This window comes from Pelodiscus sinensis, chromosome 5 (genome assembly GCF_049634645.1).
Source record: "Pelodiscus sinensis isolate JC-2024 chromosome 5, ASM4963464v1, whole genome shotgun sequence".
NCBI classification, from domain to species: domain Eukaryota; kingdom Metazoa; phylum Chordata; order Testudines; family Trionychidae; genus Pelodiscus; species Pelodiscus sinensis.
The window spans coordinates 79,927,033-79,954,245 of record NC_134715.1 but is presented as its reverse complement, the minus strand read 5'-3'; the positions used below and the strand labels follow the sequence as shown (position 1 = coordinate 79,954,245).

Here is a 27,213-nt window from a genome sequence, read left to right as displayed (position 1 = left end):
ACTCTTCTCAAACCCTTCGTAACCAATACCCCCAGCTATCTCCGAGACACTACTGACTTCCTAAGGAAACTACAAAACATCGATAACCTCCCCAATAATACCATCCTTGCCACCATGGATGTAGAAGCTCTATATACCAACATCCCACATGAAGACGGATTACAAGCAATTAGAAACACTATCCCAGAGGACACTACTGCCAACCTGATAGCAGACCTATGTAACTTTGTTCTCACCCACAATTATTTCCAGTTTGAGAACAACTTATACCTCCAGATCAGCGGCACAGCCATGGGTACACGCATGGCCCTACAGTATGCTAACATCTTTATGGCTGACCTAGAACAACATTTCCTCAACTCCCGTCCCCTTTCACCCCTCCTCTACCTACGGTACATCGATGACATCTTTATGATCTGGACACATGGCCAAGAAACACTGGAGATATTCCACAGAGATTTCAACAACCTACACCCCACCATCAACCTCAGCCTGGACCATTCTACACGAGAGATCCACTTCCTGGACACCACCGTACAAATCAACAATGGAAAATTAGACACCACTCTCTACAGAAAACCCACCGACTCATACAGTTACCTACATGCATCCAGCTCCCATCCAGAACACACCACACGATCCATCGTCTATAGCCAAGCCCTTCGATACAACCGCATCTACTCTAACCCCACTGACAGAGACCAGAAGCTTCAGGATCTCTACCAAGCATTTATAAATCTCAACTACCCACCCAGAGAAATAAAAAAGCAAATTGAAAGAGCCAGACGAATACCTAGAAACCATCTACTTCAAGACAGACCCAAGAAAACCAACAATAGAACACCACTTGTCATCACCTACAACCCCCAACTTAAACCTGTCCAACACATTATCAATAAACTACAGCCTATATTGGAACAGGATACCATACTCAAAGAGGCTCTGGGAGACAGACCCATAGTCTCCTATAGACAACCACCTAACCTCAAGATGATTCTTACCAACCACCACAGGACATACCACACTAATACCAACCCTGGTACCTTCCCTTGCAACAAACCCCGTTGCCAGCTTTGTCCACATATTCATTCTGCTGATACCATTATTGGACCTAACCAAGTGAGTTATAAGATCAAGAACACATATTCCTGCGCATCCAGAAATATAATCTATGCTATCATGTGCCGAAAGTGTCCGTCTGCTATGTACATTGGACAAACATCTCAGACACTTCGCCAAAGGATTAATGCCCACAAAACAGATATCAGACAAGATCACAAAGAGAAAACAGTTTCTTGCCACTTTAACCAGAAAGGACACTCTCTAAATGACTTAGCCACCTGCATTCTGCTACAAAGACCTTTTACATCTGCACTTGAAAGGGAATCCTCTGAACTGTCATTCATGTTAAAATTCGACACTTGCCAACAAGGACTTAACAAGACTTTGAACTTTCTCACCCATTACCAAGACAGTTTCCCCAATTATCACCTGTAATACCATTAACTCACAAACATCCCACTCTCCCTACCTTTAATATCAGCAATTCACAGACACTTACCTTCCTTCCTCCCCCTTCCCACCCCCCCGCATCCCCCTTCTGTTCTGCAATGTGATTTGTCCTTTTCATATTTGTTCATTTTTTTTAATTGTATCCTTTGGTATATATGGTTGTGACTACTTTCTTCCACTATTTGATCTGAGGAAGTGGGTCTGGCCCACGAAAGCTCATCATCTAATAAACCATCTTGTTAGTCTTTAAGTACTTTTGTTATTCTTAATCATCTGCCTCTCTTTTTTTACAACAATCTCCTTGCCCAAAGGCAAAGCTGCAAGTGCTCAAACTCTATTGCAGTTAAGAGCTGCCTTTGAAGCCAGGACATGCAGCTTTAAGCAGACCTCAAGTATGAAATCAAGGGGTTCAAACTTGGTACCTGGCCACCCTTAAATGGCATGCATGTGCATATGGCTGTGTTTTAGCGAATCAGAATTCTGGCTTGCACAAGTGTCAGTGTGTTGATGAAAGTAGTGAGTAACTAAGCTTCCAGAAATTGAAGTGGAGTTAAAAAGTATAATATTTTTTAAAAAACTACTTGAGTAAAAGTCAAAGTATCATAAAAATAAATTACTTGAGTAAAGTACAAATACCAAAAAAATATCCTTGAGTAGTGTAACGAAGTAAACTACGGTCATCTGAAGAAGTGGGCTTTTCCCACGAAAGCTCATGATACCATCTACATGTTTTGTTAGTTTATAAAGTGCTACCAGACCATTTGTTGTTTTTTAAGTTTATTTCTGCTTAGTTACTTTCTACTTCTTCCAGATAGCAATGCTTACTGTCAAAGTCAGACAGGACTCACAGATTTGTCAGACCGCTCTTTTTATTAGCAAAGCCGCTCTGCTAATTCACCCAGAAAATGTGAGTACCATACAAGCCTCAAACCCCTTAGATTTATACAGTCAAAAGAAAGCCAACTTAACAAGATTAAAAGGTGGCAAAACTTTACATGATTAGTATGATACTAGTCAAGTATCTTCATTTCCACATCAAGCACACAGCAATCTCCTGACCATATCTCCATGGTTATCTCATTTGTTTTCTGCCTAACACCTAATATTCCTTTTCCTATATATCTCAGGCCCACCTGGCTAGCACTCTGATCTGCATACCTACAAACAACATTAACATACTTTTCTCCTTCCTGTTCAGAGACAAACAGTATTCCTTCAACTTATTCAATTATTACAGCATAATTAATCTTTCTCTTACAGTATAATTCTTTCTACTTTCACATTACTTTAAAGCCTGCTTTGCCTACAGGGACCTGAGTGTGATTAATTTGCACAGTTGCAGCCTGGGTTGGGTGAAACTTCTTCAACTAGAGTCCCAGAACATTGCTTTCAGTGAACTATTGCGTCACATGGAATGCATGGAACATTTGTTCAGTATGACTGACATGCAATCCCTGTACTTTGTGCCTTACCTAGGAGTCAGTGGGACTTCCCTTTTCCTTTCTCCTTTCTTCCTCTAATTATTGTCCAGGACACAGAATGCTTGGCCTGTGGAAAATTTTCCAAGAGTACTAGTGTAGGAAACATAGTAATTTCTGGTGGTGGTTCTTCACTTAAATCAAGATGTCCTAGATAACTAGTGTTCCTAATTAGCAATAAAGTGCTCTGTTCATTTTCTATTAATTTTAAATGCAGCATTCTCAAAGGGTTTACTAGAGTTACAATGCTCCTTGTGGCTTGGTGTTCTGATGGTACATAAAACTATTTTAGCCATGTATTTGCAAGCTTATTTGAAATACAGTGTGACCCTTCCAGTCTGAGATGTGGGTTATTTGGCTGCTTTCATCTCACGAGTTGGCATATTTTAATGATCTTTTGGTGGTGCTGCTTGTGTTGGAATTAATGACAGGGACAAACAAATGACTGTTATATCCTTCTGTGTCTCATCTGGATTTTGGAAACTTTCAAAGTGTAAGGGAATTTTGATCCAGATTTAGACCATTATAAAGAGAAGGTATAGTTTCTGTCTTTGGGGAAAACAGCGAGTAAATTCAGATGCAAGGATGACTAACACTATTTTAAAGTTCAGCTTGCCCTGTTATTTAACCACACACTCTTCTCAGATTGCAGAGAGATAAGGACTAAGATGTATATTTTCATTGTAACATTACTTCCAAGGCATTCACCACAGTGATGAAGAACAGTTATGATGGCCTGGCAACAAGGCCAGGAGGACTCACCAGGACCATGGTCACCAACCGGTCGATTGCATTTGACTGGTCGATCGTGAGGGCTCGATCAGTTGATCGCAAGGCATTTGGGGGCCTCCCCATTTCCTCCCACTCCTGATAGGCCCCACTACCTACCTCCAGTGAAAATGGAGGTAGTGCCGGCTTCCTGAGGGGTGGACAGAAGTCCTGCAGCTGCATACCACTTCCAGGGATTCCGGAAGTGCACTGGCTGCTCCCCTCTCAGGTCTGTGGAGTTCAGGAACTTGCGGGGTGGAGGGGTCCCCAGAGGAGGCGCGCGCCGGGCTTCCCTCCTCTGTGGGAAGGGGAGTTGTCCCTGGAGGAGACGTGCGTGGGGGTTTCCCTCCTCTGTGGGGGCGGGAGGAGTCCTGGGAGAAGGCTGATGCAGGGACTCCCTGACCCCACTGGCACCCTTAATCCTGCTGCAGAACCCTGTCCCCTCTCCCCCCCGGCACCCTGTCCCCTCTCTCCTGTTCCCCACTGGTACCCTGTCTGCTGCTGCAGAACCCTGTCCCCTCCCCCTGGCTCTCTGTTCCCTCTCCCCTGTGCCCTGCTGCAGAACTCTGCCCCCATCCCAGCACTCTGTCCCCTGCCCCAGCACCCACTAGCACCCTTCCCCAATGCCATGTCCCCTGTCCCCACCAGCACAGTTGGGACCACATAAGTGAGGCTTTGGGGGTTTTTGGAGGAGGTTTTTTTTTTAATCTCCCTTGTGTGGCCTCAACTGACTTTTCTGTGGGTCAATGACCCCTGACTCAAAACAGGTTCCCTGCCCTTCTCATAAATAAAGACAATGCAGAAACTTTCTGTGTTTGACATAGTATTTTATTTAAAAATGAAGCCTGGCCAACAAAGCCCCAATTAGGGCCAAGCCCCCATCTGGCAGTAGCATTATAACACTCCTGCACCCCTCCCAGATCCTAGATCTGAGCCTATCATACACTGGAACCCCCTGCTCTGAGCCCCTCACCCAACCCAAATTTCTGCACCCTCACAGCCACAAGCCTGTGGCTTTCTTAGTACTTTAACCCTCCATCTGACCCCAACACTGCCCGGCCTGGAGCCCCCTCTCCAAGCCAGCGTCCCCTTATCCACCTCCTCCTGCATCCAGATTTCCTCTCAGAGCTTGCACCTCTCACCCCTTCCCACACCCAAATCCGTCATTCCCACCCCAGAGCCCACACAGCCTGTCTCAACCCAGTGAGGGTACGGCTAGACTGCAGGAGTTTTCCAGGATTCCAGAGATATCCTGGAAAAACTTTTCCGCATCCAGGGATGTATTTGTTCTTCTGCTTTTTTTAGTGGAAGACAAACATGCTCTTTCAGTAACCCCTGTATTCCTCTTTCCACAGGGAATAAGGGGGATTCTAAAAGAAGGTTTTTTTTTCCAACATTTGGTCCAGTCTAGACAGGCCAAATGTTGGAAAAACTCTTCCTACAGAAGAATTGAAAAAAAAAGTGGCAGTGTAGAGTGTATAAGGGCTGGGGATAGCAAGTGATGGAGAGGAGGAGAATAGAGAGGGTGGGGCTTCAAGGAAGGGGTGGGGTCTTGGAGGAAGGATGGGGCCATAGATCTTTGCTTGTTCTGAGATTTAAAAAGTGATCTTGGGTGTAAAAACGTTGGAGACCACTGCACTAGGAGGTTGATGGAGGAAAAGCCATCTTGAAGGCTATTGTTGGGGATTTTTAAGAGCAGTTTAGACAAACATCTATCAGGGATGATCTAGATAATACTTAGTCCTTCCATGAGTGCAGGGAACTAGATTACTAGATAATTTACTGAAGTCTCTTCCAGTCGTGTGGTTCAACATATAACATATTAGCTATGTAATTTCTTTTCATATGAGTGAGAATAGCTAGGATATGTCACTGAGTAATGTGTTTCTGATGTGTTCCTGAACCTTGGCCTTTATTGTTTTTATTAACTACTGTGCATTTTAAGATATTTTTCATTTTTTAAAAATAAATATAATATAAATGGTGTGAAAGAGTAATAATCAATTGAAGATTGTAAATACATCTGTGTGAACACTGAAGGAGCTTCTCTTGTGCAGTTGTCATGTCAGTACAAGAAAATAAAATACTTATAATGCTAAAAAAAAGACAAAATATTACCCTTCCCATCACGTTTTATTAATCTGATCTGGCTCATATGTATACCGTTCAATCTATGGAGCCAGTCATCTACAAGGCATGAAGAAATACATCTTACATATCCCTAGAAGCAGGCCACTTCTGACTCTCTTTCCAATTCACAATGACGTCCATCGTTGCCTTTCCATTGACTTCTGCGTGTGTTGGATCAGATCTTATGTGAATTGTCCCAGCATCTACAGAAACCTGCAGGGAAATCAGCCACAATCCCTCTACACCATGCAAACTTCTCTTTGGTTCAGGGTAAAACCTTGTCATTCTAGTTCTAGGGGAGCCATGCTAACAAGATATGAAGAGAACTTGCTTTAGTACTGGAATATAGCAAAGGGGCACTTTGCTTTTACAAAGATGGTCCTGGACTCTGGTGGATCCTCTGAGCACCACTTGGATCTCAGGGGATCTGCAGATTTGTGGGGTTTTTTTTTGTTTTGCCAATCTGATTAATGATCTCTTGGAAGTTTTCCTTTTCTCTACCCCCTTGCATGACATCTTTCCACATGAAGATGTGATCTGGCTCATTCTTATTTTGAGAATGAATATGGGCTGCAATTTTAAAGGAGCCTCCTATAAATGGATTTTAGACTCTAGGTGCCTCAATTCCTTTAGAAAATGAAATTTAGGCTTTTAAGACAAGTATTGCAAGACTGATCTCAGTAATGCAGAAATGCCTTTAAAAATCTAGGCCTAAGGGAGTTAAGTGCCCATATGTTACTGAAGTTCAATGGGATTTAGTCATTACCTTCCCCCAGGCAATTTTGAAAACCCCAGACAGAACATATGATGCAGTTATACATATTTCTTTATTAGAACCTCCCACCCTTGAATCACTGGAATTTTGTGGATAAATTATATCATTCAAGTGGTATTTCACATGATTTGAAACCACATAAGTATGTTAAAATTTGAATTTCCATTGAAATCAAAGCAGTGAACCCTTCCATATGTAACAAGTTTTCACAAAATGTATCTGGAACAACACAGTTTTGAGCATTGTCTTTGTGAATGCTTATTGATTGTTGTGGAATATAATTTTTTTGTCAATTTGCACATGTTTTCTCCAATATATCCAAAAGGAGATTAAGATCAACATTATGAACTAAGAAACTATGAGATAAATAGTAAGATTTGTTTGACTGGAGGAACACACTTTTTAAAAAAACAGTCTAAAGTACATTTTGTACTTCTCTCTAGCTCTTGTACACAGAAAAGAAAAATGAGTGATCTGATTTAAATGAAATCTTGAATAAAAATATATATATTGTGTTTGGGCTGACAACTTGTAGGGATAAATTTAAGGTTGATGAGCTTCAGAACACTTGAGTTTTAACTCCTGTAAAGTAAAATTTTTAATGGAAACTGCCACTGACCCTGAACTTTATAGTAATGCTGCCAGGCACAGTTGTAACTGAAAACTGTTTGACAGAGTGTGTGGCTATATTAGCATGCTAAAAAGAAACGCAAATCAAGTCTGAGACTGAGTCATGTTTTCAAAAAATGTCAAAATCTAATTGTATAAAGGACAATCCTGGATTGTCAGCAAAAATTATTTCCCTCCCCGCTGCTCACCCTTAAGTCCTGAAGCTGTTCTTTGAATAAGAAGTGCTAGTCCTAGCTCCCTGAATTTCACAAAAACACAGAGAGATAACAAGTCAGTAGCTCTGAACCTTCTAGAGTTATCCTAAAAATGCCTATGATAGATACAGCACTAGCAAGACAGACAGCTGCAGATTTAATTTGATCTTTCAAGTGAGGATTTAAAATATTGTTCTTGTCCTAGTTAGAAAAAGTTTCAATACAAAAGAGGCTTTTTCATCATCATGAAGCAAGGACTCGCTAACATTTTAACTGACAACATTTCAGTATTTGCATTATCTCCCTGTACTTGTGTATCTTTCACGAGTGACAGATAAGAGCTGCTGTGAGGAAAGCTCTACAGTGAAATCAAGAAAATGCTTCATGTCTCATGCTATTGGAAACTGCAGAGGACATTGGAGATGTTAGCAACTGCATCAAAATTTTATTTTTTTCCTCTGAAATGTGCATTTTTGTAGTTTTTGGCTGATGGTGCTCCTTTTATGGAAGCATGTGGCATCCATTTTCTAACAAGGATATTGAAGATTCAGTGAATAGTAAAAAACCTCTGTGAGCATTCTTAGACTCAAAGTGATGGCTTTGCCTGGATTAAAAATAGATGTTAAAATTAATCTAGTGTCTGTAAATAGATGCTCAGGATTTTAAGATCAATTATGTTCAAAGAAATAATGGGATTATTTTGCATGCCTTATGCTACCTAAAAAGCTGAGGTGTGCTCAGTTAAAATTACTGCATTATTATTAGGAAATTTGTTGGCCAAGCTCTGCATTGATTTATAGCTCAAGCAACCTTTAGAAGACAATGGCATTGCACCAGTTTTAAACTGGCACAGAATTTCAGGCATGATGTTCAGAGAAGATCACAGGCTGCTTAAATGAGTCTGGGTTCAGTCATGCTTATGGATCTCACATAATTCTACCCATTATAGAATTCTATGCCTTCATGTCTTACTGATTGCCTGGCGTGAGTCTCACCATTTGCTGTTCTCATTTGTCACAAGAATGAATTATCAGAATCGGAATGTCTCCAATATTCTGCAAATTACAGAAGTGGGTTGTAAGATTTTAACCTTCTTACATTGTTTTGATTGGCCTGGCATTCTTTTCCTCTCCCTGTGCAGTCTAACAGAGCTGTGGGAAATACTCGAGACTGGGCAGCCAATCTAAATATGTAGACTGTCTAAAGCTCAAGCACTGCAGCAAACTATTACATTTTGCAAAATTTATTAGGTATTAAAATTCCAATACCTCGTGCCTGTGTCAAAGATTGTAATGAGAGCTGGAATAGCACAATATGAAAATTGCCATTAAAATGGGAAATGTTAATAACTTACCCCATCATAATTTTAATCGCTTCCTTTCTCTGTCTATGTACAGCATGGTGATAATGACCTTGTCTGGTGTCCCTCATCAAGAAGATTCTCTTGTAGGAATACCAACTCGCACAGAAATAACTATATGGCTTGACTGTAATAGAAAAGCCCTGTGGTGCTGCATTTCAGTCAGACTCAGTGGACTTGGGCTGCTGGGCTATAAAATTGCAGCGTGTACATGTTTGTGCTCAGGCTGGAGACCAGACTCTGAGACTCCAACCTCATCACAAGGTCCCTAGTGTGGATGTCTGCCCTGCAATTTTGAAACCCGCAATCTACGCCCTGCAAACTGGCATCATCTGAACTAAGCCAGCCATGGCTTTGCTGCAGGTCTTTTATTGCAGTGTCGCCACCAAAGGGACTTTCGCCTGGCTCCTGTGCCTGCAGAACAGTGTATGCCAATCTCTGCACGTATTCTTCTGAACATTAATGGCTTGGCTCAAAAGCTTTGTGTGCAGGTGTTTGTGGATACACAAAGTTGTATTTGCACAAGTAGAGGCTGTATTTTATATTTTTTATCCTTAAATTATGTCCATATTGGTATCCTGCCCAGTTAAGTTACACTGCTTTATACTTCCACTCTGGTGAACAAAACCCATGTGGAAAAATAATTGGCTGAATTCTCTGCACTTTGCTTGACGGGTGTTTATCTTAAGGACTGCAGAATTTTACCCAACATTCTAGGATGCACATTTATTTTAGGGTTTCAGCTTCTTTTACTTAATTACCACTGCTAAATTTTGTGTAAATGGCAGTGAATCATTAGATATAGCAGTGGTGGACTAAACATTCTTATTTGGAGAGGAATCTCAGGCTGAGGCCAATTAAATACAATATATGTAACCACCTGGCTGAAGGGTAACTTACACTAAATTGTCTTAGTGTTTTTGGATCATTATGACATCGTACTTAAGGAAGTGTTAAAAAAGTTTACCAGTTGTGGACTCAAGCACCAAGACATAGTTGTGTTTGAAATGAAGCTCTGAAGATGAATTTACTTGTGTGTGGCCCACATCATTTACTTTCCATCTGATAGATCACATCTGAAAGTGACTTTTCCTCATTGCCTATAGTTTTTAATTTTTCTCCTCTGCTGCTATTATATTTTATTTTAATGATTCTCATTTAATGCTGAAACATTTTGGAATAAATATTCTATCTTCATTAACTATTTAGATACTGGCATAGAGAGTATGCTTATTACATTTGCAGATGATACCAAGTTGGGAGGGGTTGTAATTACTTTGGAGTTTAGAGTCATAATTCAAAATGATCTGGACAAACTGGAGAAATGGTCAGGGAAATAAGATGAAGTTAAATAAGGACAAATGCAAAGTGCTCCACTTAGGAAGGAACAACCAGTTTTACACTTAGGCCGTGTCCAGACTCAGGGGTTTTTTCGGGAAAAGGCTACAAAACTTCCCCTGCGTCCAGACTCAAGCTGCGTTCTTTCGAAATTATTTCGAAAGAACGCGGCTTTTCTTTCGATGGCGGTAAACCTTGTTTCACGAGGAAGAATGCCTTCCTTCGAAAGTTCCTCTTTCGAAGGAAGGCGTTCTTCAATGTAAAGAGGCCGTCTTCGAAAGAGAGCATCCAGACTCGCTGGGTGCTCTTTCGAAAAAGCGGATTTCTCTTTCGAAAGATCCTCCTGCAGTCTAGACGCGATCTTTCGAAAGAGGCTCTTTCGAAAGATGCTTTCGAAAGAGGCTCTTTCGAAAGAAGCCTGCAGTCTAGACATAGCCATACAGAATGGGAAGCGACTGTCTAGGAAGGAGTACTGCAGAAAGGGATCTAGGGATAATAGTGGACCACAAGCTAAATATGAATCAACAGTATGATGCTGTTGCAAAAAAAGCAAACATGATTCTGGAGTGTTGTGAGCAAGACACGAGAAGTCATTTTTCCGCTCTCTTCCTCACTGATTAGGCCTCAGTTGGAGTATTGTGTCCAGTTCAAGAAAGATGTGGAGAAATTGGAGAAGCTCCAGCGAAGAATTATTAAAGGTCTAGAGAACATGACTCACGAAGGAAGACTGAAAGAATTGGGCTTGTTTAGTTTGGAAAGGAGAAGACTGAGAGGGGACATAACAGCTTTCAGGTATCTTAAAGGTTGGCACAAGGAGGAAGGAGAAAAATTGTTCTCCTTGATCTCTAACGATGGGACAAGAAGCAAGGGGTTAAACTGCAGCAAGGGAGGTTTAGGTTGGACATTAGGAAAAAGTTCCTAACTGTCAAGGTGATTAAACACTGGAATAAGTTGCCTAGGGAGGTTATGGAATCTTCATCTCTCGAGATATTTAAGAGCAGGTTAGATAGACATCTATCAGAGATGGTCTAGATGGTACTAGGTAATGCCGTGAGGGCAGGGAACTGGACTCGATGACCTCTTGAGGTTCCTTGCAGCTCTAGTGTTCTATGATTTTATCCCATTGATTTCAATGGAAGCAGGATTGTTTATTTTCCCTACCACTTGAGTGTCTCTTTCTTTGCTGAAGCAAGTGAATAAAAAAGAGATGAGGGAGTTGTTGAAGCTATATGGAAAACATCTGGCTTGCTCTGACTTTAGTAGCTTTGTACCTGGAACTCAATATTCTTCAGAGCTGCTGGAGGCTACTTTCAGGTTGTCTTCCTAGTTCCATTATCCAACTGTATAAGACATTATTGTTTGAAAGACCTGTTTGTCAATAGTGAGTTCTATTTTGCATGAATATCGAAGTCATTTTTAGAAGTAGCTGAGGCATAAATGCTAAATACATGCAAGTAAATATAACATTATCTGGTGCCAATATTACAGAACTGCCATATTCTTAACAACTTTACTTTCCAGTCCCGCACAGGATCTTCAGACATCCAAATGGTTCCCTGTGTTGATTTTAATTGGAAATCTCTAACTCATGCCTCCTAAATGATGTTGATCCCTTCTGCTAACTAAGCTAGAGAAAGTGAATCCACCAATAACTTTAATGATTGAAGTAATCACAGACATGACTTTCTGGTTGGAATCAGAGTGCCCCTGTAGCTCTAAAGCTTCAGAGGGGTAGCCGAGTTAGTTATTAGAGATTGTATGGTGGCAACTAAGGAAGCTGGAGAAGCTCACTCCTGAAGTAATTGTAATGCATACAATGCAGCATTAAAGGTGTTAGTCTAGCTGGGGGGAAATAATTGTATTGTTACACATTTACTAAGCTGGCTTCTCAGAAAACATACATGTGTATTTCTGGCTATAATGCAGGAACTGATGAAGAAAGTTTACTTCCTTTCACTTTTAGGCACCAAGTCAAAATCTCAAGTTTATTGGCATTCCTTATAGGAAAAAATTACCATCTGCTAAAGAATTCATTTTTCTCTCAAGTATTGTGAGTTATAATTTCTCAGCAACAAGGTGGCTCAGAGCATACATTATAGTTAGTTTTATTTTACTAAACTATCATTTCTCACTCAAGTGCTCAATCGAGGATTGTGCTTAGGGTTGAATAAACTTATAAATCTGAGGAAGTGATGTCACTGCATGATACTTAAGCTGTTGCTAGACTATAACAGCACAGATAGGATGTTATATGACCCAACAAAAGTGAAAGTTCTATGGCCCTGATTCTTCTCTGACTTGCACTGGTTTTATACAAACTTCACTGACTTCAGAGCAATGATTCCTGTGAGATCAGAATCAGCCCCTTTATAGGTCACCAAAACTGGAAATTATTTAAAAATTCTAATATGAGTTTTAAATAATTAGAATTTGAAAATTTTAATGGTTTATTTACCAGCTCAAGTTATATACACAGGTACATATCTGAGATTCTGTAGACAAATTTACTATGAGTATGCAGGATGAAATTCCATTGATTTAAAAAGAGGTGTGCCTTTTTAAATCAACATTAGTTTGATTCATGTGCAACACAATATTCAATTTTAGTCCATACCTAACCTTTTTTGTGTTCCATGCGTCTATTGAAATCAATGGGACATAATGCATCTTTTTATATATTTATTCCAAAACGTATTCCATATTTATTTATGGAATTTATTTATTCCATATTTGCTTTACCTGAATAGAGTTTAACTCAATATTTGCAGAGTGCAAGTAGCTCTATTGACTTCAGTACAATTACTTCAGGATCCCAGCAGTACAGTGGAAAGCCAAATTTGGTCAATGGGTAACTAAGCCCATCAAGCTCATTCCAGTAGTTCTGCTGAAGTCTGCAGGACCACTCATGTGAATGAAGGCTGCACATCCAACCCCTTTCTAGGAAACAGACCTGTGAAATAGGTAAGTCTCACCCCTGTTTTAGACATAGGGAAACCCAGACACAAAGGCTGTGTCTAGACTACAAAGAAAAGTCGGAAAAAGATACTCCAATTGAGAACCGCAATCTGCATATCTTTTGCTGCTTTTCTTCCCAAAGAGGCTTTTTCAACATTTGGCCCATTTATAAGGGGCCAAATGTTGGGAAAAAACCCTCTATTGGAACATCCTTTCTTCCTTGTAAAATGAGGTTACAAGGGATGCCGAAAAATGCGTTGGCTTTTCTGACATTTTTTTCGGAAAAGCAGACACATTCCTTGAATGCAGCATATCCTAGACATCCTCATAGGTCCTAGACGTATCCTGGACATACGTTGTCTAGATGTACCCATAGGTTTGACTTGCTCTCCAGGGAAAAGAGGGAGTCAATGCATCGGGTTAAAATTAATACTGTAGCTCTTGCGTTGTATTTCTTGTTCATAGACTCAAAATGCTCTTCAAAGCTGGGAATTAATAAATATTAGTAGTAGTTTATAGATGAGTGAACTCAGGCACAGAAAAATGAAGAGCCAGACTGCATCCTTAGTTTAATAGTTGCCCAAAGGAAGATTTTTCCAGATCACCACCTGGGGGGTTGTGATTGTATCATCCTCAATGCAGTGCTATGCCTAGAGAGCACCACATGAATGAAATGAATGCAAACCAGGATTACTAACTCCTCAGTCACTTGCCTTCCAAACAGTTCATCAGGACATTCTGGATTCTCAGCTATGTGCTCAAAGTACTAGACCAAGTAAATATTTAGTCTAGAAACAGATAATTAGTATGCTGTCACAGGAGTTATATGACAATTATTTTCTATTACAGAAAGCCATACATGTACCCATGCAGCACTGCAGAGTCTGATACTTGCATTTTATTGACACATAAATATTCTGTTACCTATGATGTAATCTAACAGCAGCTGAGAGACGCCACACACTGGCACGGACTCAGTTGAACTTTTTCATCTCTGTCTCAGCATTCCTCATCTGTAAAATGGTGTTTTAAAGGAGCTTAATGATATTTTGCAAGTGGGTTGAAAGCAATACAAGATTAGTTGCACATGTGCTATGATCTGCTGTTATTGGGCCCAATTTGGTCACTCAGAATCCCTGTTGTATAGTATCTTGGCCCTGCAGGAATCTATTCAGGTTTCATTCAGGGCAGAAGTACTTTTAACTTTCACTTTAAAAATCACGTCCCCCTTCCTGGAATCTCTCTCTTTTTAAATTAAGCGTTGAATGACTATTTTAATTGTGCCTTACGTTTATATACACATCATTCAATGACCATAAAAATTACTCATATGCTATAGGTGAAGAAAGGTTCTTAGGCTGCAGAACTGTGAGTGCCTTGAATCCAGATGCTATATTCCCTAAAACTGCCAGTAAAACAATTTGTATTTTGCTCATGGTTGAGAGAGATCTTTTTTTGTTTTAACAGAGTACATGACAGCAAAGTCTCTTGTTATAAAGTCAGATAAAATCTGTTTCCTATGTGCAGATGTAAATTGTTTGGAAGCATTTTTTTCTGAGTATATTTTGCCTACCTGCTTTCAGATGTCCTCACTGCCCTCCCCCCAGTCTGTTCATATTAAAGGACATGTAGATGGTATCATGAGCTTTCGTGGGCATAGCCCACTTCTTCAGATGACCGGAGTTTTGAGTGTAGGATGTGCAGACCCCCTTCTCCCCTATTTATTTTGGGTCTGCACATCCCTAAACTCAAAACTCTGGTCATCTGAAGAAGTGGACTGTGCACACAAAAGCTCATGATACCATCTACATGTTTTGTTAGTCTGTACAGGATAAACTTAAAAAATAACAAATGGTCTGGAAGCACTTTATAGACTAACTTGGCTATCCCCTGAAGCATATTAAAGAAGTTATACTCAAAGCTGAAGAGATGTTTTCAATTTTTAAATAGAATATGATGGTGGACTGCATAAAGCAGTAGCACAAGCCACAGTTGTGTAATTGGTTATTTATATTGGTGGAACTAGTGTTATATGTCTCTTCTGAAAGTTAAGCCCAAGTATTATGCAATACATTTCTATCCATTGCTCTCAAAATTCTTTACAAATATTGAGTGTCAGGCCCCTCATTTTAAAATTGGAGAAAGCTGAGGCACACAGTATGGGTCACAGTATGGGTCATTGGCAGAATTGGAATCCAAATCCATGAGTCCTGTGTTCCAGTCACTGAATTAAAGCTACCTTTACATTGCAGAAGATGTAATAGAGCATAAAATCAACCAAATGCAATTATCAGACCAGTCAACATTGCACTGCTACCATTATGGTTTTCTGTAAGGGTGCGTCTACACTGCAGTGCTTAACTCGAAATAAGCTACTCAAATTGAGCTACATCAATTGCATATCTTACTTCAAAATAGCTATTTTTGAAATAGGGAGTGTCTACATAGCACTTATTTTGAAACAGAGCACCCTTCCTCCGACTTCCTTTATTCCTCATACAAGGAGGGTTACAGGAGTCAGAGTTTGAGGTCCTTCAGCTTGACAGTATTTTGACACTGTTTTGAAATAACTGCTGGCTGTGTAGATGCAGACTAAGTTATTTTTAAATAGTGTTGCAGTGTAGACATATCCTAACAGAAAAAGAATATTATGTTGACATGAGAGGAAGTTACTTAGATCTTGATGGGAAGCCATGGGTACAAATGGTAGCTTAGAATTCTTTACATCTTTAATGAGAGTGCATTTAAATTGTCTTTGTGTTACACACTGAACAGATTTCCTCTTATTTTATATGGTTTTATTGGTTTCTGTATTTATTGCATTCCTTTATTTTTTTTCTCAACCTGAATCCTTATGGCTATATCACTAAATGCAGAAGCAAAGTGACACAAACCACAAAATAGTGATTTCCCTAGCAATGATAAGCATGTTGTGGTTTTCAATCGTGTACTCATTTGGGCTATTATAGTTATTTTGTTTGAACCATGTGACTAGAGAAGCCAGACAGTAGTTATTACTGACATGAGTGCATGAGATAGTAAAGGAACTCTTAATAAGTGGGCAGACCATGAAAATGACCTCTTCATTTCTGTTATAACTGCCAAAGCCTTAGTAAATTGAAGTCACAACCACAGAAAATCCTGTCACATCAATGATGCATCTGCCCAAATGGATATTGAAATCCTTGGATCCCTCTACTGCCTCTTTCCTCCAAAACCAAAAGTAGCAGTTATGAAAAGCTGATTTCCCCAGTTACATATCAAAGAGAGGATATCTGGAGATGCTGCTGTTCTTTTCCTTTCCCGTGCTGCAAACACTGAAGTGTATCTGGCAGGCACAGATACACTAGTTTATATTTACAAAGTTCTGTAAATCTCCGGACAGAATCAGAGTGATCTCAGCGGTACTGTAATTCAACAGAAAAGAGCTGATTGGAACCTGTGTGGGAGTATTTAACAACAACAACAAACCCCAAATAACCCCCCCTTCCCTCCCTCTCCTAACCCTCTACTAACTGTCCAGTGAAAGAGAAAAATCTTTAGCAGACATATATCAGTGAATGTCAGGTTCTCATACAGAAAAAAAATAATTAAGTTAAAGTTTTCAATCCTGCAGTGGTTTAAAAAAAGAAAGGAAATAGCAAAGGCTTTGTAAATCAGATAAAGTTTAACTATAAAGTACCTGGAAAATAGATTAGTTTATCATCATAGAAAAGCAATTTTTTTAAAGTGCAGTCCGAGTGTAATACTAACTGTAGTGGGAATTATAAAAGTCTGAATCTGCATGCTGTTATATAAACTCTCACACAGCAGGGAGAAGTCAGAAGGGATTAGTGCAGGTCCTTTACTTTAGACTTGAAAGGTTCCTACCAAGGTCTCCATTCAGTTATCGTCTTCAGATTCCTTACCAATGAGATATGGCTGCAGGCAAGAAAAACATGGCTACCTTCCTTTGACAAGCTTGTAGACTTTTGATGTGGCAGCTAGGAATCAGTCTATATAAAATGTCTTACAGTGAGCTGGAGTTATGCTTTACCACTTGTTTAACAAATACTTGTATTTCAGTCAGATGTAGTTCCTTGTTTTCACTTACTCATGGGGAGCAGAGGTGAGAAGCTTTTTATTGAAAAGTTCCTTGTGGAAAACCTGGTTTGCCAGATTCAGACTAACACGGCTACCCCTCTGATACTGGTTTGTTTGGTTTCTAATCTCAAGCATGAGCCTCCCCTCATTTTTATGTGAATTTATCATTCTAAAATAATCTTACATGCTTTTAGAAGTTTTAAAGAATGTCAATATATATAAATGAGACATAATATTATCTCTGATTACTTCACATTAAACTTTCATAGAAATAGGAAATGAGAAAGAAGGGAAGAGTGTATGGTGTTGTTGGTGCAGGACCGTTCCTCAATTTTAAAAGAGTTAAACCATGAGACAAAAGGTATTTCTTCCTTTAAAAGAATGTCCTAAAGATTAGCAGCTTTCACATATATAGGTAGACATGGAAGTAGAAGAATTGTATTTACCTATCAGTCTATTTGCTTATTAATGAGTTGCAAAATATGCAGTTGGTACCCTTAAAACCCTGTTTTTGTAGAAAAAGAAGAGTGTGCGCATTGGTGAAGCTGTTTTTCAGTTGATCATACAAGGCATATGTAAAGGATTCCGAACCCATCTCTACACTGGCACTGAGCCCAGCACATGATTAGAGGTGTAAGCAATGTGCATACTCCCGCATTCCAGAATGGGGCACTGAATTCACCCAATGGCTATCCTAACTTGCACTTTTACTTCAATGACCCCTATGGTATTGCAGTAGCTTGGGAATAGTGAAGGTATAGGAAAATCATGCCTCCTTCACCTCCTCTGTACTGGTTGGGTTCCTTAGGAAGGCCTTATAGCTCTAGTGAAAATCCATCGTGCTGAAGCAAAAGTGCTGCAGATATTGGGCTTGATGATCTTCAAAGAAATGTTTAAGCACGTCTTAAAATGTTATTTAGTAAAGGAATGATTCCCTGATTAGTCCAATATAGACAATGGCTCCTACAAAAATAGCTCTGGGGTAGAAATATTTTCCCTCTTTATAGACTGTGTTTTCAAATATAGGCCTTAAACTTAACCATGAACTTATTAAAAGTCCCTCTTTCCTCTCTATCACTGGTCATATCCCAAAATATTCTATTCCATGTAGAATGTCTTCTCTCTCTTACCATCATAATATGGCCTATGCATGCAGCCAGAAAATCTGTATCTTATTAGCAAACGAAGGCATCCGAAGTAGTGATTCAATAATACATTATATCTCACATCTTCATTTGTTCTGATTACTTCTGTTATAGAAGCATCTGTATTATTGTCATCCTGTGGGTGGCAGGATTTCATAGAACATGAATATTACTGCATAATTTCACTCTGTACAGCTTTAAACAGAATAATCTGTTTCACTTTAAAAATTAGGGAATGGCAGCAACCATCTTAAAATTTTCTATACAAAATTAATTAGATTAATTAATCAGATTAATAAAGGAGACTTTGTTATGCCTTGCAGTTGGTTTGTTATTTTAGTTACCCTTTGTGAGATGGTCAGTCTGCTTTCGAATTTTTATTATTGTATTATAAAAGTCCCCCGTGCTAGATGAAGCCCCATTGTACTTCTAAAAAGATGCACTGCTGAGGCACAGTGGTTTAAGACACTTGCTTAAGTCATGCAGGAAGTCTTTACCATCTGTTGAGAGTCTCAGTCCTGTGAAAAAGCTATCCTTCCCTTCTTTTGCAATTCACTTTGTAGCTGCCCTTCCAATTTCTGCAGTTGTTTGCTGCAGATGTCCTGACCTTCTTTATTTTGTGCTTTCTGTCAGTATCTCTACCAGGTCTCCAGAGCTCCTCCTCTTTCGTTTTATGCCATTGGCCAAAATGACCGTGTAAAATCTGGGATACAGCAGTAGGAAAAGAAGGATTTCTTTGAATGTGGGCTGCACGTTTTGTGTCTCAGAAGACATATTTGGGTGGGTCTTCAATGGCTCTGTAGATTCTTTTGTGAGAAAGACAGGATCCTCCCTTTGGTTTTCTCATTGTTTTCTTACTTAAAAACCTCTAAAGATGGAGATAGGTTAAGACCCATCTTGGCAAAGCCCTGACTGGGATGATTTGATTTGGGTTTGGCCCTGGTTTGAGCAGGGTGTTGGACTACATGATCTCCTGAAGTCTCTTCTAAACCTAAATTTCTGTGATTTTATCTGAGGCCTGTAGTCCTTTTAGTTTTGTACATTTGAAAGGAGGATTCATTATGTGTAGAGGTGTCAGCAAAAAGCCAACCTTTGCTCAATGTCTTTCAATTCACACTGCAAATACTGTTGTGCATTCCAGTTTAGACAATTAAGATACAGTATGTTGTGTGAATGTCTGTATGATTCATTAGCCATGATTCTGTTCCTTTATCATCCCTCCTCTGATGAGTATTCACAAAAGTTCATTGCAAGGGTGTGTGATGAAATGCTCCTGTCTATAACCTGGGGGAAAGGGACCTATATTGATTAATAAAACAGTGACTGACAATTTTTTAGAGCTTCCCTTGACTTGTATCAAAACAGAGGCTGATTAAAATCAGAACAGTATCAACAAGAGCTCATAACCAACCCAGTGGAACAATCATGTCTTTGTGGTTATTTTGTTACACATACTTTTAACTGATGGTGTACATTCAATCAGCTTGCTTTCATGCAGTTGCCAATTAAACAACTTTAGGGACCCCAAGCTTCAATTTGCTGCAGATAGGCAGTAATCCTAGAGTCATGTTCAAATTGATGAAGAATGCAGAGTAATTTCTAGAGCAGCTGGTTGGGTGGAAAGACAGTAAAAGGGTAAAAATTACTTAATAGGTATTGGGAATGTTTAACTTAAAAAAAAACAGGATTTGGGATGTATATTTTTTTATTCAATTACACTTCAGTTCAAACAGGAGTTTTATAAAAGTGGACTATAACAAATACCATACTTTTATTGATTGGGTACTCTTGCAGTCCTTTGCAGTCTGTTTCCTCTTATACCTGTAATCATGGTCCCTTGGTTCTTGTAACACTAGCCAGCTCTACAAGTTTCTTTTATTCTGTCTTGAAAATTTTTTATATTCCCTTCAGTAATTTTAAGAGTATGGAACATAATCCTTTTTTCATGTGCACATAAGAATGGCCATACTGGGTCAGACCAAAGGTCCATCTAGCCCAGAATCCTGTCTTCCAATAGTGGCCGATGCCAGATGCCTCAGAGGGAGTGAACAGAACAGATAATCATCATGTGATCCCTCTTCTGTCATCCATTTCTAGCCTCTGACAAACAGAGGCTAGGGACACCATTCCTACACATCCTGGGTAAATATTAAATGTAAGTGCACTTGACCAATTAATCAATAAAGACCTAAATCATTATTAGTTTTTTGTTAGATAATTATTCAGGGATCTTTCTGGACATCCTTCCTCCCATTGGCTCAGATGGTGAAAACTTTGCTCAGACCGAAATATACTTTGCACCATGTAATCTTACATTAAAGGACCCCATTAAAATCAATGGAACTACTTATGAAATAGGTGCTATTCCATAGGTGAGTAAGAGATTTACAGAATCTGATCCATTGAGTAATAATATAACCCATGATTAATCCACTGATTTCACTGAGACTACTTAGAGATCAAGTTGCTACTGAAGGATATATTTCATCCCTGTTCAAGGATGCAGTACAAAGCCCATTGAACATTTAAATTATATGCTCAGAATAGGATGAATTAACCAATGTATTAACCTCTTCAGTGGAACTTCAGTGGTTAGTTAAGATTTTTGCAAAAGGAAATCTTTTTTTAGAGATAGCCCTTCAGTTGAACTGCCTCCCAAGGTCTATGAGAATGGTAGCCTCCTTTTGGTAATTTGATAAAGGAGATACTGTTGTCATCATGAATAGGTCAGTCTCTTTGATTATAATGTCAGAGTTGTTTCTGAGGCTGTGGGTGGCATTGCATTCTGCAAGGCTGAGATTATGGGGAAAAATGATGCCGCTTTTCCACTTAACTTCAGTTGTGCAGAACATAAAGATTACCTACATGCCTCCATCCTCGACACACCACACGATCCATTGTCTATAGCCAAGCACGAAGGTACAATCACATTTGCTCCAACCTCTCAGAGACAAACACCTACAAGATCTTCACCAAGCATTCTTAAAGCCAGCGGCGGATATAAGGAAGGGGGAGCGGGGTGGCTGCCCTAGGCCCCATGCTTCAATAGGCCCCGCGCACTTGCCCCACACATGCTACTTCCGGTCAGTTGCTGCCGAGGTAAATGCGCGAAATGCTGCTGCTGGTCGGCTGCTGCCGAGGCACAAGCACGAAATTGTGCCGCCCTGGACCCCGCAGCGCTGCCCTGGGCCCTGCAAAATTATCATCCGCCCCTGCTTAAAACTACAATACCTACCCGAGGAAGTAAGGAAACAGATTGACTGAGCCAGACATGCAATAAATCAGGAAAAAGTGGATCCTGGGTCTGTAAGTACTAAGAAGACCAGAGAGGCAGAAAACTGGGGAACACCACAAAACGAAAGAGCAGGCTTTGCAATGCAGAATAACCTCCTGCAGTGCATCCTCTTTGCACAGGAAACTTTTGAGTTACTCTGCCCATTCATATTTTTTTCTGGGATAAAATATTTTTTCTACTTCCTTTACCGTTCAAAGGATCCAAGGTGATGTATAATTATTTAACATTTATATTCACCATTCTATATTTTATTTATATGCTGAAGTGGATGGAGGTCAGCTGGGAAGATTAGTTTTCTATAGTTAGCAAAACTCCTTTATTATGATCCCAGCAGTCTGTTGCTCAATCTATTGCTTGCAAATAAATTATCCAGTTAATTTTACCCTTTTGCTCATTTGCAGAATGATCATGATTTATATAAATGCATTTGTTATTTGTAAGTATTCATAGAATAATTTATGCATATTTCATATTTGCAAATTACTTTGACTTCCAGATCACAAAGGACTATTTTGTTAAACAAAAGTTTGAGTTGGGTGACCACAAACAGAAACAGAGTAAACAAAGTCATTGGAGTTATTTGTACTTTTGCTGTCAAAGTCCACTGAGTAGCATTTGTTATGAGAGGTGAGTACTTAATTTTATGCTTTGCTAATGTGTGTGTTGGTTTAATTATTTAACAGAATAAAGGAAATTGTTGTGCTATTGGCCAGAGACTGATAAAGTTTTATTTATAGGAACTTCTTTTCCCCTTTTTGTCTTTTAAAGGTATAATTATTAGCGTATTATAATTAATAATTCTTTAATCTTGTAAAGCACTTATTAATCAGTAAATCTGAATGAATTTTATCAAGGACATGAGGATCTTTTTTCTTATCTTATAGCAGTAACTGGAACACAGAGTTTGAAGGCCAAATTAAAAGGTATTAGGCACCTAAAAATGTAAATAGGTGCCTAATAGGTTTTTAAAAAGTGTCTATCTGTGCCTTTCTAGGTGTCTATATATCTTAAAGAAGATCTAGCCCTAAATGACTTACCCAAGATCACCCAGCAAGACCATGGCACAGCAAGGAATAGACTCGATGTCTCTAAGCCCTGGTCTACACTAGGGAGTTATTTCACAATAACCTCCCCATATTTAGAAATAATAAGCGGCACGTCCACACTACCAAGCCCGTTATTTTGAAATAATGGGCTGGTTATTTCATAATCTGTACTCCTGCTTTCCTTGGGGAATTACACTTTTTTTGAACTAATTAATTTGAAATACTTATTTCAAAATAGTGACAGTGTGGACACTCCGCTGCTGCTATTTTGAAATAACTACTCCCCAGAGTAATTTGAAATAATTACTCCCCAGTGCTTCCTGGGGCAAGTCGAGGTAGTATGTTCACAGTAATGGAGCCTTCATGGCTCCCCTGTAGTGGGGACATGCTATTTTGATTTTGTTATTTTGAGAGTTATTATTTTGAATTGAGTTATTTCAAAATAATTCCTAGTGTAGACATGCCCTGAGTGACTAAAAAGTCTGTGTCACATTGAGGGCCAGATTTTCAAAAGTATTTAGGCCCTGAAGATGCACAGAAGTGCCTAGTCAATAGGGACAAAGCAGATTAGCACATTGAAATGATTTAGGCGTCTAAACTTTTTGGGGCACTTTTGAAAATTCCACTATCCAAAATTAAAAAGTATTTTAAAGAATCTCTCAAAGGAATCTTTAAGCATATTGTGAAATTAAACTATATAAGGGTACCAAGGCAAGGAATGACTGGCACATATGTACTTTTATAGACTGAAATAAACAAACCACAGTTCTGTGCATGCTAGCAGCCACCAATAATTTGTTGCAAAATTAAATCTTGGGGGAAAAAAGCAAAAGAAAATGTGAAGGAATGTAAAATAATTAAAAATTATTAATAATAAAAGTATTAATATTAATACTCAGTAATTTTAAAGCTTTTATTGTCCATAGTGTTTAAATGTCCAAAGAGGAAAGGATTATTGTCCCCTTTTTTTTCAGATGAGGAAACTGAGGCACTGATTTTTTTTCAAGTGACTTGTTCAAGTTGACAGAACAGATCAGTGGTTTGGCCAGGAATGGAATCCAGTGCTCGAGTCCCAGGATATTATCAGAATTTTATAATGTGCAGAACTACTCATTGTTATTGAGACTGCTGGCTTTGGAAACGCTCTCTGCCATGGATGAAAATGAAGTTTTTGATTTTTATAATGCAATGGAGCCAATTTGTGATTATTGCCTGAAACGGAAAAGGATTGGAAAGGAGTTTAATTATGTCTGTATAACTTTTGACCACTTATAGGAAGATTCTTCAAGTTGTAAACTATTTTCAGACAGAGATTATATCTTTTGTGTGTTTTACATGCCAAGCACATTTTGCCCATTGTAGTGGTATATTGTATACATCATCACAATAATGGAAATAAGTCCAAATCATAATAATGGATCACAGTTATGTGAAAGAGGAGGGTTTCACATCTGGATTAGTATTATGAAGCTTGGTCTGCTCTTTATTTATAAGATCTACCATTAATTGAAAGTGCCTGTCCAGTGGTCATGAGCTGATCAAGCGGGAAAGGTGAGAGAAAGAAGTGAGGATGGATTGTTCTTTTTCTTTCCGCTCTGCCACTAATTTGACATGAAGACATGGTGGGAGTTTGCATACCATAAGATTTACAAGTGAGCAGAGCATTTGATGCTCTGGTTTTAGAAGCCCCATATTGCTTCTAAATTGTAAAGATCTGAGGTCACTGGGGTACAGCAGAGGGGTTACTCTGTCCTGTTGCAATTGTGTGGGGTGAAAGAAAAGTACCCTCTAAAGACCACACTCTTTCCTAGAGCAGAAAAGTTGGTTCCCCACAACTAACAGCAGCTGCTCTCAGTGGACTGCTTAGCCAGCACTTCTTTTAAGAGGACACATCAGTAATGGTTTGGAGAACAGCCTTATGGATTCAAGTTGAGTGTTGTGAATGGGGAGCATATTATATTTATCAATAGGCCCTGGTTCCTCCTTTTCAGAGTGGGGAAGAAAAAGCAAAAAGTTCAAATGAGAATCAGATTTTAGCATCTTTATCCAAACCTCAGAATCTTTTGAGAGTTTATTCAGAGTTCACCCATCCATGTGTATTCTCCTACATTCCTTCCTAAATTAATTAAGCTCATTGCCTTAGATGAAAGCTTTTTTTCATAACATGACTATATTTAATCCTATCCTAACCACTTATTTCCTTAATGGGGAGAAGTTCCACCAATGGAAAGAAATTTGGGGAGGAGGAAGAGGGTATTGGGATGACTGGGATTGTCAAAGGAGCCTAAAGAAGTTAGGACGGAGCCACACTCCCATTGAAATTCAGCTCCATTGCATCTCCTTGAGAACCCAATCCGATGAAGTTACATTCTTAATCTCTTGCTTCGCTAATTCCATATTAATCTGAACATTTTAAAGTACCACTGCTGATCTAATACATTAACCAAAGCAGGTTAGAATAGTTAGAATAGAGAGCTCTGATTATATCCCAATGTATTTCAGTTTCCCTATGTTGTATTCAGTGTGACATATTGTATATTAAGTCTTTCAAGAAATACACATTCAATCTGTGCCATTGGTGCATGGTATGGGCATAATTTTACACTCTTTTTATTGGAGAGGGCTCCATATTTTACAGGAACGACCATCATCTCACGTGGCACTGTTTTATATCTGTATAGGCAATCTCAGCATAAAGGCTAAGGATGGAAAAGGCATACAGACTGACCTGCTCTTTTATCCCTTAGAATGGATCCCTAAGGCTTAGGGAGGTGATGCAATTTTGAGAAACTTGCTTCGCTACTTCCTCTAATGTACCCGTCCTATCGATAAAGGGATCAATCCTTCAAAATGCTGAACACTCTGGCCCTGATCTAGCAAAGCACATAAGAACATACTTGACATTAATTGAGCTGTCACATTGAATTTGCTGGACTGAGGTCACAGCTCTCAACACCCAAATGGACAACTTAGTTGCCAGGGGTACCATTCTAGACCATTTCATGATCTGTAATCTTCAGAAATGCCAACAGTTGAGCACCTATCATTATTTATTGATATATTTTTAAAATGTTTTCTTTGTTAAAAGGCAAATGGCATGGGTTCTGGGCTGTCCCATTGGGAGAATTTTTATTGCAATAGTGGTAAAAAACTATCAGAATTTTACAGTTCAAAGCATGCTACTTTAACATTCCTGTTTCAGTGTAGAAAATAAGTCTGCTGCTGATGGAGTGTCAGAAATAACATGGATTTTAGACTGGGAGTCAAGGCTTGAATAAAACTTAAAAATACCCAAACCTTTCAACATAAAACAGATTCATTTTAAAAGTGCATCAGATTCTCATAAAACTGCATAGAAGTTTTCTGGAACCATATAATAGACATTATTTTTTCTTTATTTGCTAACAGAGACAAATATTTATGTTTACTTGCTCTGGCATTTCTGCAGAGAAGTTCTGCGCCATCTCATTAAAAAGGATTGGAGTCAATTATCTAGTTTATTGAGTATTTGTTTTCATTTGTGAGATCCTTGTACTGCTCACAATATAATTTCTGTGTGGTGGGGAAACTCATTAGAGCCCTGACTAAACTATGTCTGCTATGTTCCTACTTTTTTGAAAGCCTGAAATTCACTATACATGATCTGAATTTAATGGGAACTATAATCTGGTGCAGCTACCTTGGCTTCATTAAAATGTGAGAAAGCATGTGCTTGTATTCATTACAATTTATAATTACCTCCATTTTTGCTGTTTAATGCAAATTAGAGCTGGCCTTTATTCAAACATGGAAGGTAAAGCATCAAATCAACAACTTTATTTTATCACATGAAACAGATGGTGAAGATCACTGAGATCCAAGAGAAGACAATGCAATTTCAGTGCTAAATTACCCTTGTTGAAGGGCTTTTCCTCAAAGGCAAAGGGGGAATACACCAGGATTGCATAATTCCTTCGTTCTTGTTTGCTTAGGTAGCCAGAGACCAATAAAGACTGAACCTTTTAGTTTTTCTTTCTTTTTTTTAAATAGGGCCCCGTTGAAGTCAATGGGAAAACATCAATGATTTTAATGGGTCCAGTATTCCACTCAATGATTGTGCAAGTCAACTCTGACATATGAAATTTAAGAAGGAAGCCGATCAGCAATAGGTAGAGCATCAATGACCAGTTGTGAAATTATGGACCTTCTGAAGTCAATGAAAAACCTCTCTTCTGAATCAGTGTGAAACCAAATTGCAACACATTAAAATCCCTGGTATAATGAAATGAGCTTTCTCTGCACTGCTGTAGCTTCAGAGTTTTTCAGCCCATTGAGATGAATAGGCCGTTAACACCTATATGAGCTTGCATACCTGTATTGGTATGCATTTAATTCACATTTTCAAAGTTATCTTCACAACCATCAGAGCTAGAAACTTCTTCTGAAAATGAAACTTTAGTTTCTTTTTATAGTGTATAATTTTGGCACACTTACTAAAGACTAGTTTAAGCAAAACTTCCCCTTA

At 39.0% G+C, this 27,213-nt stretch overlaps 1 long non-coding RNA gene across 1 annotated transcript in view; it reads left to right on the top strand.

Moving 5' to 3' along the window:
* Positions 1 to 26,454, top strand: part of LOC142829645 (uncharacterized) — a 99,427-nt gene extending 72,973 nt beyond the window's left edge. The window contains exons 4-5 of the long non-coding RNA XR_012904285.1: positions 22,160 to 22,290; positions 23,684 to 26,454. This is a non-coding gene — a long non-coding RNA (uncharacterized LOC142829645). The remainder of the gene's footprint in view (positions 1 to 22,159; positions 22,291 to 23,683) is intronic.
* The last annotated feature ends 759 nt before the right edge of the window (positions 26,455 to 27,213 follow it).